Below are 10,195 nucleotides of genomic sequence, written 5' to 3'. Positions count from 1 at the left end.
CGTATCATTCTTTTTAGATGATCACGTAAGATTAGGCTAGTGGATCCACTAAGCAAAAGTAAGGTCCTATATCGATGGCAAGGTATAGGATGGTCCTTGGCAACGTGAGGTAAAACGTTGTATCATCACTAAGGCTCGTAGTGGTGGTTGTCGGTTAAAGAACCTCCCACAAAGCTGTATTATGTTTATAAAAGAAAAGTCGAGTTTGTTATCATTTTATCCTTAACGATCTAAGTTGTTTACATTCTTTTACAAGCTTTATATGTATGGCTTGTGTCTCATTGCTTTACTTTGAGTCCAGTTATTTATATGAGTTGTTCAGAGTCAAGGTAAGTGATCTCTTGTTCTCCTTTCAAGCTTAAGTTGGGGTTCAGCTTTTCCAGCTCACATATTCGTACATTCCATGTACTGATGCCAGTTGGCCTGCATTGTCTTATGATGCAGATACAGGTACCCCGGATTTGCATCCTGCACGTCGTTGATCCAGCCGAGCACTCCAGAGTTTGTGGTGAGCCTCACTACAAGAAAAACACCCTCTAAGGAAGGGAAATATGGTCCCAGAAAGTCGAAATCTGGTCCCAAATAGTCTATTGTGACGGGAAAACGCTGGTCGCCACCCGTCCTAATAGGTCTCTTCGCTAAAGGTCAATTGCGACGGGCTCCTTTAGCTGGTCCTTAAATGTTTTTAGAGACGGAAGCAAAAGCTGGTCGCAAAACTCCTTTTTAGAGACCATGTATCTCGTCCCAAATAGTTGATTTTCTTCTTTATAAAATATGTAGTTTCTGGTTGTTAAATCCCTTTAGCGACGAGAAACTATCTCGTCGGGGATCACTTTTTTGCGACTAGTAGCTATCTCATCTTAGATTAACCTTTAGGGACGAGCAATATTTTTGGTCTCTTATTGATCACCAATGTTTCTTAAGCTTCGTATAAAAAAAAAAAATATTTTACCAATAAACATAAGATTGCTACAAAAAATCTCCAAACAAAAGGCTGATATAAATATAAAAATTTGTTAACATCCCATGATGTTAGTTTCAATATTTTCTGAACAAAAAAGCTTAGCTAATCAACATCTCAAGCTAGACCATGATATCATGTTTTGTATAACTTCCATAGCAAAATAATAATGATCTTTTCCATCTTCTAAACTTGTATCTTGACTCGTAACTTCAATCTTCAAAATCTGCAAGTACAAAATTTTTGAGAAGACCATAAGTAACTATTGGTATATATTTGGAGTAATATGTAAACTGTATACTAAAATTAGTTAAACTTCTCATCCCAACAAAACTCTAAAATTCTGCGAGGGTTATCTAGAAACATAAAAAAGCTGCATGAATATAAGAAAATTAATTAGGAAAGCTTTGATATGCATTAAGCAAGAATTCAAATCTATATCAAAACACAAAAATTCGAGGACAAGAGATAGTACAAATGGAGAAATTCCCCATCAAGAATGTGTGCTATGGATATCATAGACTCAACAACATCTCTTTATATAGAGTGCATATGGATAGTTGAGGTCCAAGGAGAAATGGGTAGATCATCTGTAATTCAAATTCCACCCAAATATGTTGAGGACAGTATGCGTTGTATCAAGAGAAGACAATAGAGGCAATTCCGAAAGGAACTAGTAGCAGGCTAGCAGCATATAGATGTCTGCTGTTGGATAATCTTCCTAGAAGGTATTCAACTCACTGGATGCTCTTAGATTATAAAAGTACTGAAAAAAGACTTCGAGTGTTTTCTATCAGAACTTCAAGTCTTAAACGTCCTATTAAATTTCAAATCTGATCCAAATTTGTTCATGATTGAAATTTGTTATGGTTTCCTCATAGTTGTAGAGTTTCCTACCAGAACTTCAACTGTCCATTTAGTAGTGTATCACAAGTCTAAATCGTCTATAGTTTTCATGTTTTTATGTCTTGATGTAGAAGGATGGGAGACAAAAACAGATTACATTTAATAGTGTATCACAAGACTAAAAGGTCTACAAATTGCATTCACAGTGATTGCATTAAATCCTAGAGAACTATCGATTGCATTCACAATGACTTCTATATCCTAAAACATCAATGCTAAAGAGAACCATTATGTATAACAAGGAATTGAGTCAGTTCTTGGTTTAATTATTCCTTCTGGAAAGAACCATGATTGGTCAAACAGTCGCGGACTATCAGTGGAATATTACGATCATCAATAATGAGATATCACATTGTAGGGAGTTTTTAAACTAATATGATGAAACATTTTCAACTTAGCTCAGTATTCTGTATTTCTATTGCTTCTTGCATATATTGTTCATTGAAAGGAAATGAAATTGATACATGACCCCCCCAAAACCATCCATTCTATTAGGCACAAAGCTACAAAATTGAATCTGAAAGACAAAAGTTGAATAGTCTTTGCTATCTATGCAATTAAAATCTCAATAGTTTTGAAAAAACTTACTTGTTCCAACTTCTTGGATGTATTTCTTAAGTTGATTGGTAAATGGAGGAAATGGAGTCTAAACTTTCATATAGTGTAGCTTAAGAACCATGGAGTTCTTGTGTATCGCTCCCGTTCCTTGACTAGAAGACATGATTAAGTATGTAAGTTCTTGTTCTCCTCCCTTCCTTACAGTACCTGGAGAAAGCCAGAAGGTGCTCAGACAACAACCCATCAGCAAATTGATAGAAGATAATAAATTGACGAGAAGAAGGAAAAAGAAGTGACTACAGGTTAAAAGAGTCAAGTGCATTGATAAATGATTACAGGTTAAAAGAGTCAAGTGCATTGATAAATGATTACAGGTTAAAAGAGTCAAGTGCATTGATAAATCATTACAGGTTAAAAGAGTCAAAGAGGATGATCTAATTATAATTTATGAGAAATTCAAAAAAATTTAGTTGGTTTACAAAAATGCTAAACTAGTCACTTAATCAAAGGAAAAGAAAATGTTAAACAGAACCTACAGGTCTGCTATATTTCTTAGAGAACTGCAGGATGACCTTTTCCATTGTTCAAGCACATGACAGATATGCTTTGCAGTATGCTCATTCCAAGGCTAATTAATAACTATAGGGTAAAAACAAAGCTGGATATTGTCTTTGATTAAAAGAAAATGAGATTACCATCTTGACGACTTGACCTGCCCAGATTCAGCCCAGCTGCCCATTTGCCACCTAGAATTAACGGCAGAAGATTACAGAGAAGCTGATGATTATTCAAAGAATTCTTCAAATTGAAACCTCAAATATTATCAAAATGTAAGTTAATTTTTATTACAAGCCCACTCGGTCCATTCCAATAGCTAGCCTAGCTCAGTCTGCATTGATTTTGGGCGACAATCAGGACCAGCCCAGCCTGCCTGGGACAGTTTTGGTCCCCATTTTCTGTGCATGTTAGGTCAGTCTCCTGGGCCAACCAGTCTTAGTTCCCAGTTCTAGTCAACAAGGAATATCTAATTTGCTCCCATGTGTATGGTAGAGATAGTAGGTTACCTCCCTTTAAATCAAAACATAATCAAAGTACCTCCTCATAGATGTAAAGACTTTGCTAAATACTCCCTTTCTGCTAAATCAACCTAAACTTTAGCAGTTGAATGATAAAACTATGCTTACAATCACTTTAGTAGTAGTAAATAAGTCATTTGACACGATCACAGAAGTATTGCTTAAACAACACTAAATCAAAGACCTGAATTATGCACTGGGACAGCTCAACGATTCCAAATGCAGGCCTTAGCCAACCATGTCCCTTAGCAGTGCATGGCATAGTTGCCATCTGCATGAACAATAAACAAGATGACCAACTCCAAGTCACAGTTGAAAAAGAGGGTAGATAAGAAACCAAAAGTTAAAGTTTAAAGTCAACTTATATTAGCCAACACATACTGAACAGTAGCAAATCATATTCATGTACAAAAAAAAAAGGATGGCTGGTTGCATTAACATCAGACAATCTCAACCTAAAAGAAAAGTTGTTTGACAATATAAGTTCAAAACTACATCTATAAGATATCAACTAAACTATCTAGAAAAAAAAAACTAAACTATTAGAACACATAATACTGATTAAAAAAAATCTTTCAAACGGTCGAAATAGCCTACAAATCACCACCGTATAATGTAACTTATCCCATCATAGCACTATAAATGGTGGGATAAATCATTTCGAGACTAACTAATACCCCTAACCAAATGCACGTAATCCCTTATCCCTTATACCAAACAACCCCTTAGTATTCAAGTTCTTGTTTTGATAAGTCTCCCCAGAATGAATACTAACGTACAATTATAAACGGCAGAATAATATATGAAAAACAACAAGATTATTCCATTCACATTATTCAGAGAGAAGTGTCACAAGTACATCTTCTGCCTCAAGTGTTAGTCATAGTATTCTCAAGATTTAGCGCTAGTAAATAGAAAAGTTCACAATCATCTTATTTCAAATGAAACATATAGACATTTTCTACACAACTCAAGGGCATAAGTATGAAAACTGAAGATATAACATATAGTGATAGTCAGGCAATATATCCTTCAGCCAAATGACACAAAAGATTATTGATCACACTTAATGAATGTATAATTCTCAAGTTGATATGTAAGGGAATAAGAAATAACATGTTAAAGGGAATAAGTGTATTATACAAGAATACTCAGAAGGTTTGAGGATCCAACAAAACCTGATTGCTGGTAGACTCAGCAAACAATCCTTCTACAGCAACAACAATCAAGAAGCAAATATGAGAGCTCTACCTGATCAAATATGACTGATTTAATCTTGACATAGTTGTTCATTTTCCTTCTAAAAGCTACTTAAAATCTATTATTTAAAGTTGTTTTGGTTAATTTGTGGAGATTCAGTTAGACAAGAATGGAGGAATATATGGTGCAACTATATATTAGAATGTATCTTATTGAAAAATCTTGAGTTTCCCAAGTTAAAAATCCAAATGGAACAATCACTGTTTCTACTTTCTATGTGCAGTACCATGGGAGGTAATTTGTATCAGTTCAATTGCTTTTTATATCTTTCATTAGTTCGAGTTAATTTGATTGTAAAAATATGATTTACTCATTAGATTAAGATGCCATGTTACAGAACATATTGAAAAACATGAGGGTTGAAAATCTTCACTACAATTTTAGATACTCACAATACAGTGATATGATCTTTTATATTAGATAACTATTCAATGGTGTGATTGAAATTCCTAATTTATTCTAGTTAGATATAAATCTGTTAGGAATTAGTGGCACATTACTACGCACGTGGATCAGTTTTAACAACTTCAACCACTTTTCCCGCCTTCTCTGTTAGCCTTAAAAGTTGAACAATAGTTCACTAGTTATTCAAGATGGCTTTCTCAAGTTTAATACAACTCGCTCTATCTTCTATTAGAGCATTATTTTAGCTCATTGAGCTGCCAGTGCCTCTGTTCAAGAAAAGTTCACTGTTCTCTTACTATTTAGGAACACTATGTTCTCCTACGATTGATCCCTTTCATTTTTGGGATCTTATCACACTACAAATTTAAATCTATTTTAAAATACACAAGCAGCTTATCTAAGAGAAGAAGAGTAAACTGAACTAGAAGAATAACTCGAACAAGAAGAGTAACTCGAAGAAAACAAACAACTCACCGAATAAGAGAAGAAAATAAGAATCAACTCGCGAAAAAGGAGGCATACCTAAGATTATAGTAAACAGAAAACATCGATTCATTTTGACAAGAATGGAAGAATATATGGTGCTACTATTAGAACTTATCTTCTTGAAAGATCTCAAATTTCCCAAATTTCAAACAAAAATAGAACTATCATTGTTTCTACCTTTTATGAGCAACACCGTAGGAGGTAATTTGAATCAGTTCGAGTTAATTAGATTGTAAAATATAATTGATTGCTTAGACATACACAATACACTGATATGATCTATTTATATTAGATAACTATTCAATGGAGTGATTGAAATTGCTAATTTATTCTAGTTAGATATAAATCTGGTAGGAATTAGTGGCACGTTACTACGCGCGTGGATCAGATTTAACAACTTCAATCACTTTTCCCGCCTTCTCTGTTAGCCTTAAAAGTTGAACAATAGTTCACTTGTTATTAAATATGGATTTCTCAAGTTTAATACAACTCGCTATCTTCTATCAGAACATTATTTTAGGCTCATTGAGTTGCGAATGCTCTGTTCAAGAAGAGTTTACTGTTCTCTTACTATTTAGGAATACTAATTTCTCCTACGATTGATCCCTTTCATTTTTGGGATCGTATCACACTAAAAACTTAAATCTATTTTAAAATACACAAGCAGCTTATCTAAGAGAAGAAGAGTAACCTGAACAAGACGAGTAACTCGAACAAGAAGAGTAACTCAAAGAAAACAAACGACACACCAAATCAGAGAAGAAAATAAAAATCAACTCGCTAAAGATGAGGCATACCTAAGATTATAGTAGATAGAAAACATAGATTCAGTTTGACAAGAATTGAAGAATAGATGTTGCTACTATTAGAACTTATCTTCTTGAAAGATCTCGAGTTTTCCAAGTTTCAAACCCAAATGGAACTATCATTGTTTCTATTTTTTATGTGCAACACCATATGAGGTAATTTGCATCAGTTCGAGTTAATTAGATTGTAAAATATAATTGATTCTTTAGACATACACAAATACACTATATGATCGATTTATATTAGATAACTTTATGGTAGTGCAATTGCAATTCCTAATTTTCTTAAGTTAGATAGAAATCTATTAGGAACTAGTGGCACTTGACTACACACATGGATCAGTTGAACAACTGCAACTACTTTCTTTCACTGCTAGTCTAAAAATGTGAACAATACTTCACTTGTAATTCATAATGAATTTCTCAAGTTTAATACAACTCTCTCTATCGTCTCTCAAACACTATTTTAGGTCATTTAGCAGTGAGTTCCACTGTTCAAGAACGGTTAGAAATACTCTATTCTCTTAGGATTGATCCCCCTCATATTTTGGATCTTATCACACCACAAAATTTAATATACTTAAAAAAACAACCTTCTAGTCTAAATGAAAAAGTGTAAATCAAACAAGAAGAGTTATAATCGCACAAAACAAACAACAAATCAAATTTAGAGACGGAAAATATCAAATCGCGAAGGTGCGCATACCTGAAATTCGAGTAAGGTAGAAAATAGAGATTGAGTTGAGATCGCTGCTAGGAAGACCTGTGCTTTCTCGATTTTGAGAAAACACAGATGAAACGCTGAGAACTACGAGCTATGCTGAGATCGCTTCAAGGCAGATGTTGCTAGGGTTTTCTGATTCACGATAGTGTTTTGAGAAACAAAGCGCTATTTGTCTTTTTTTATTTTTGCAATTTTAATTACACTTATGTTTTGGCTTTAAGTTTTGGTGAAAAAAGAACTTTTTTTTAATTTGACCCTTAAATTATAATTTGGGACCACTTATTAATTTTTTTAGAGACTAGATTTAGTACCTTCATAAAAACATACATAATTAAGGACCGAAATAAAATCTCGTCCCAATACATATACTTTTAGAGACATGATTATTAACTCGTCCCTAAATGTTGGTCTTAAATAAAGCTTTTTCTTGTAGTGCCTCCTTGCATTCCGGAGGACTCAATTATTTTGTGTACTTAGTTTTGTTCTATTAGGATGTTGCGGGGTCTGTCCCCACATCTATCTCAGGATATTAGAGGCTTCAATAGACAGTCAGTCAGTCAGTCAGTCAGTTAGGTTTGAGTCTCTCATCCATGTATGCGTATATATATATGTAAATATTCTATTTTGAGACTCGAGTTGCCCTTTGGGCCATACTTTTATTAGTTAAGTTGTTTATGTCTTTGCATGGCATTGAGTTATTCTGTTGAGTTAAGTTTCTGCTGAGTTAAGAAAGCCGGGCCAAGGGTTCGCCTGGGGCCAGCAATGGTCTCCAGGTGCCGGTCCCGCCCAGGGTGTAGGCTCGGGGCGTGACAATAGTCCCATTCAAGTGGTTTGATGACAAGGTGAGTGATTGTAGGTTTTGCATACCACTTACATTAGAAGGAATTGGACCTGTTAGGGAATTGATTGAACAATCTAATACTTCAAGTTGCGTCCAACTTATGTTAAAGGATAAGAAATCAAGTTGGCCATCAAAGTTGTTATTTCCAAGTGATAACCACCTCAGCTTTCCAAATCTAGAGAAATCTAATGGTCCTTCAAGATGGTTATAACCAAGAACCAAAGTCTCTATGTTGGTAAGATTCCATAGAGGTTTAGGAATAGAGCCTGTGAGATTACAAGAAAATAAATCTAATGTACGCAGTGAAGTTAGATGACCAAATGATTCAGGTATCCTACCAGTAGCATTCACTCTAGTGAGATATAACTCCATGAGTGATGCACTGCTATTCCATTTGGTTGTGGGAAACCTAACACATAGTTGGGGATTGAATGATAAATCAAGAGATTCTATGTTGGAAAGGTGGAAAACTCCTTCGAGCAATATCCCGTATAACTGTGTGTCTTGAAGGTACAGAGTAGTTAAATAAGAAGAGAAATTCAGAGGAGTGGTGGAAGAGATGTTCACAGAGCCAAGGTAGAGCTCTCTTAATTGGGTCAAGTTCTTAAGGAGCGGTTCAAAACTATGAGGTCCGAATCTAAGCTCATGTGGAGTACTCGGATACTAAGAACTTGTAATTTAGAAAGATGAGAGATTTCAGAAGGGATCAGACCACGACAAATCAAGATGCATCAAACTAGAAAACTCACCAACTTTAGGTGAAATGAGTGATTCAGAAAAATTATTAAAAGACAAATCAAGCCTTTTGAGATTGGAGAGTTGAAAGAGGCTACTATTGGAGTGAAACTTGCCTTGAAGTTGGCTGCAAGTGAGGTTGAGCTCAATCACTTTTCCTGTTGTCTCGTCACAATAAACTCCATCCCAAGAGCAACAATCTGTGCTCTTGTTCCACGAAAGAGTTTTTGGATATGACTGTATCGATTGGCCTGTTATGTCGAAAAAATGATCAGAAGCATGATGACCTATTGTAAACATATGCTTGATTTCTAGAAGAGCAAGAGCTTGATCTTTGGGGCACAAATGAGATAAGGATGAGCAGAAAGCAAGTTGACAGAGTAAGGGAAATATCATAAAAAACAAAAGTTTTACATAACCCATTTCTGCACTAAAATGTTCAAAACTAATTAAGTTGGTAGAGAAGAAATCTTAGTTATGTTCCTCTATTATTCAATAATTTTGATGAGGTATATATAGAACAAATTAAGCAAAGAAATTTACTGGGGAAAATATATTCGTCAACTTTGCGATTTAGAGAGAATATACCTCTTATTAAAAACGTGGTGCATACATCATTTAAATAATAGTGCATATATAACACATGTATGTTGTCTAGTACCTTATCGTAGAAAGTTGTTGTTTTTTTGGCTCTCTTTAACAACCATATACACGCACAACATTCCCTTTCTACTACTAGTACTACAAAAAAAAAAAGGAAAAAGAAAATTCCTATTTTGTTTTCTCTTACAATCAAAAATCACTTTACTTCTTTTCTCCTCCTCATGATACACCTGGAAGCATTCCACCTTGTGTTTATCAATATTATAAGCAAATTGTGTTTGACAAATCTTTTTTAAAAAGGACTTTTGAGAGTCAAATTAGGATTAAGGGCAAGTATTAATGTACTTTTAATATTAAGATTATTTTATAGAGAGAAACAAGTTTAAACATCTATTACAAAAAAATAAATTAAAATGTTCATATTCAAATTTTCAATCAATAATATACATTTTTTGAAAGGTTGAAATCTTTAATTGTTATTTTCTTTTTTTTTCTAATCATACAAAAATATTGTTGTTACCTTCTTCTTGTTTTCTAATTCTGTAAAATAATAGGTAAAATAATAAATAAAATAATAATACTTAAACGTAAAATAAAATATAAAATTTAGTATATAAAAATAATAAAAAATATTATTAAATGGAATTTAACCAAACATATGAGATATGTTAATTAATAATAAGAGATAAAAAATAATTTTTTGCTTCTTCTCAACATCAGAAAAATTGCTTCTGCTTCTATTTAAAAAATCGTTTTATTGGTTTGCCAAATACCTATGTTTTTTTTTTCAAAATAAGTGTTTCTAAGCTCCCAACAGCTATTCCAAACAGGCTC

General features: G+C 33.8%; 1 protein-coding gene and 2 pseudogenes across 1 annotated transcript in view; 1 reads left to right on the top strand and 2 right to left on the bottom strand.

The window, feature by feature from the left end:
- Positions 1-9,198, bottom strand: part of LOC125853236 (receptor-like protein Cf-9 homolog) — a 12,099-nt pseudogene extending 2,901 nt beyond the window's left edge.
- LOC125853235 (receptor-like protein Cf-9) overlaps positions 1-10,195 on the top strand; it is a 333,480-nt gene that overhangs the window by 172,120 nt on the left and 151,165 nt on the right. The window lies entirely within an intron of this gene.
- Positions 1-10,195, bottom strand: part of LOC125859768 (putative pentatricopeptide repeat-containing protein At1g10330) — a 157,580-nt pseudogene that overhangs the window by 143,492 nt on the left and 3,893 nt on the right.

The sequence above is a fragment of the Solanum stenotomum genome, chromosome 1 (assembly GCF_019186545.1).
Source record: "Solanum stenotomum isolate F172 chromosome 1, ASM1918654v1, whole genome shotgun sequence".
Taxonomy (NCBI): Eukaryota; Viridiplantae; Streptophyta; class Magnoliopsida; order Solanales; family Solanaceae; genus Solanum; species Solanum stenotomum.
Note: the sequence above shows the minus strand (reverse complement) of the source record. Positions and strands in the feature narration are given on the sequence as shown.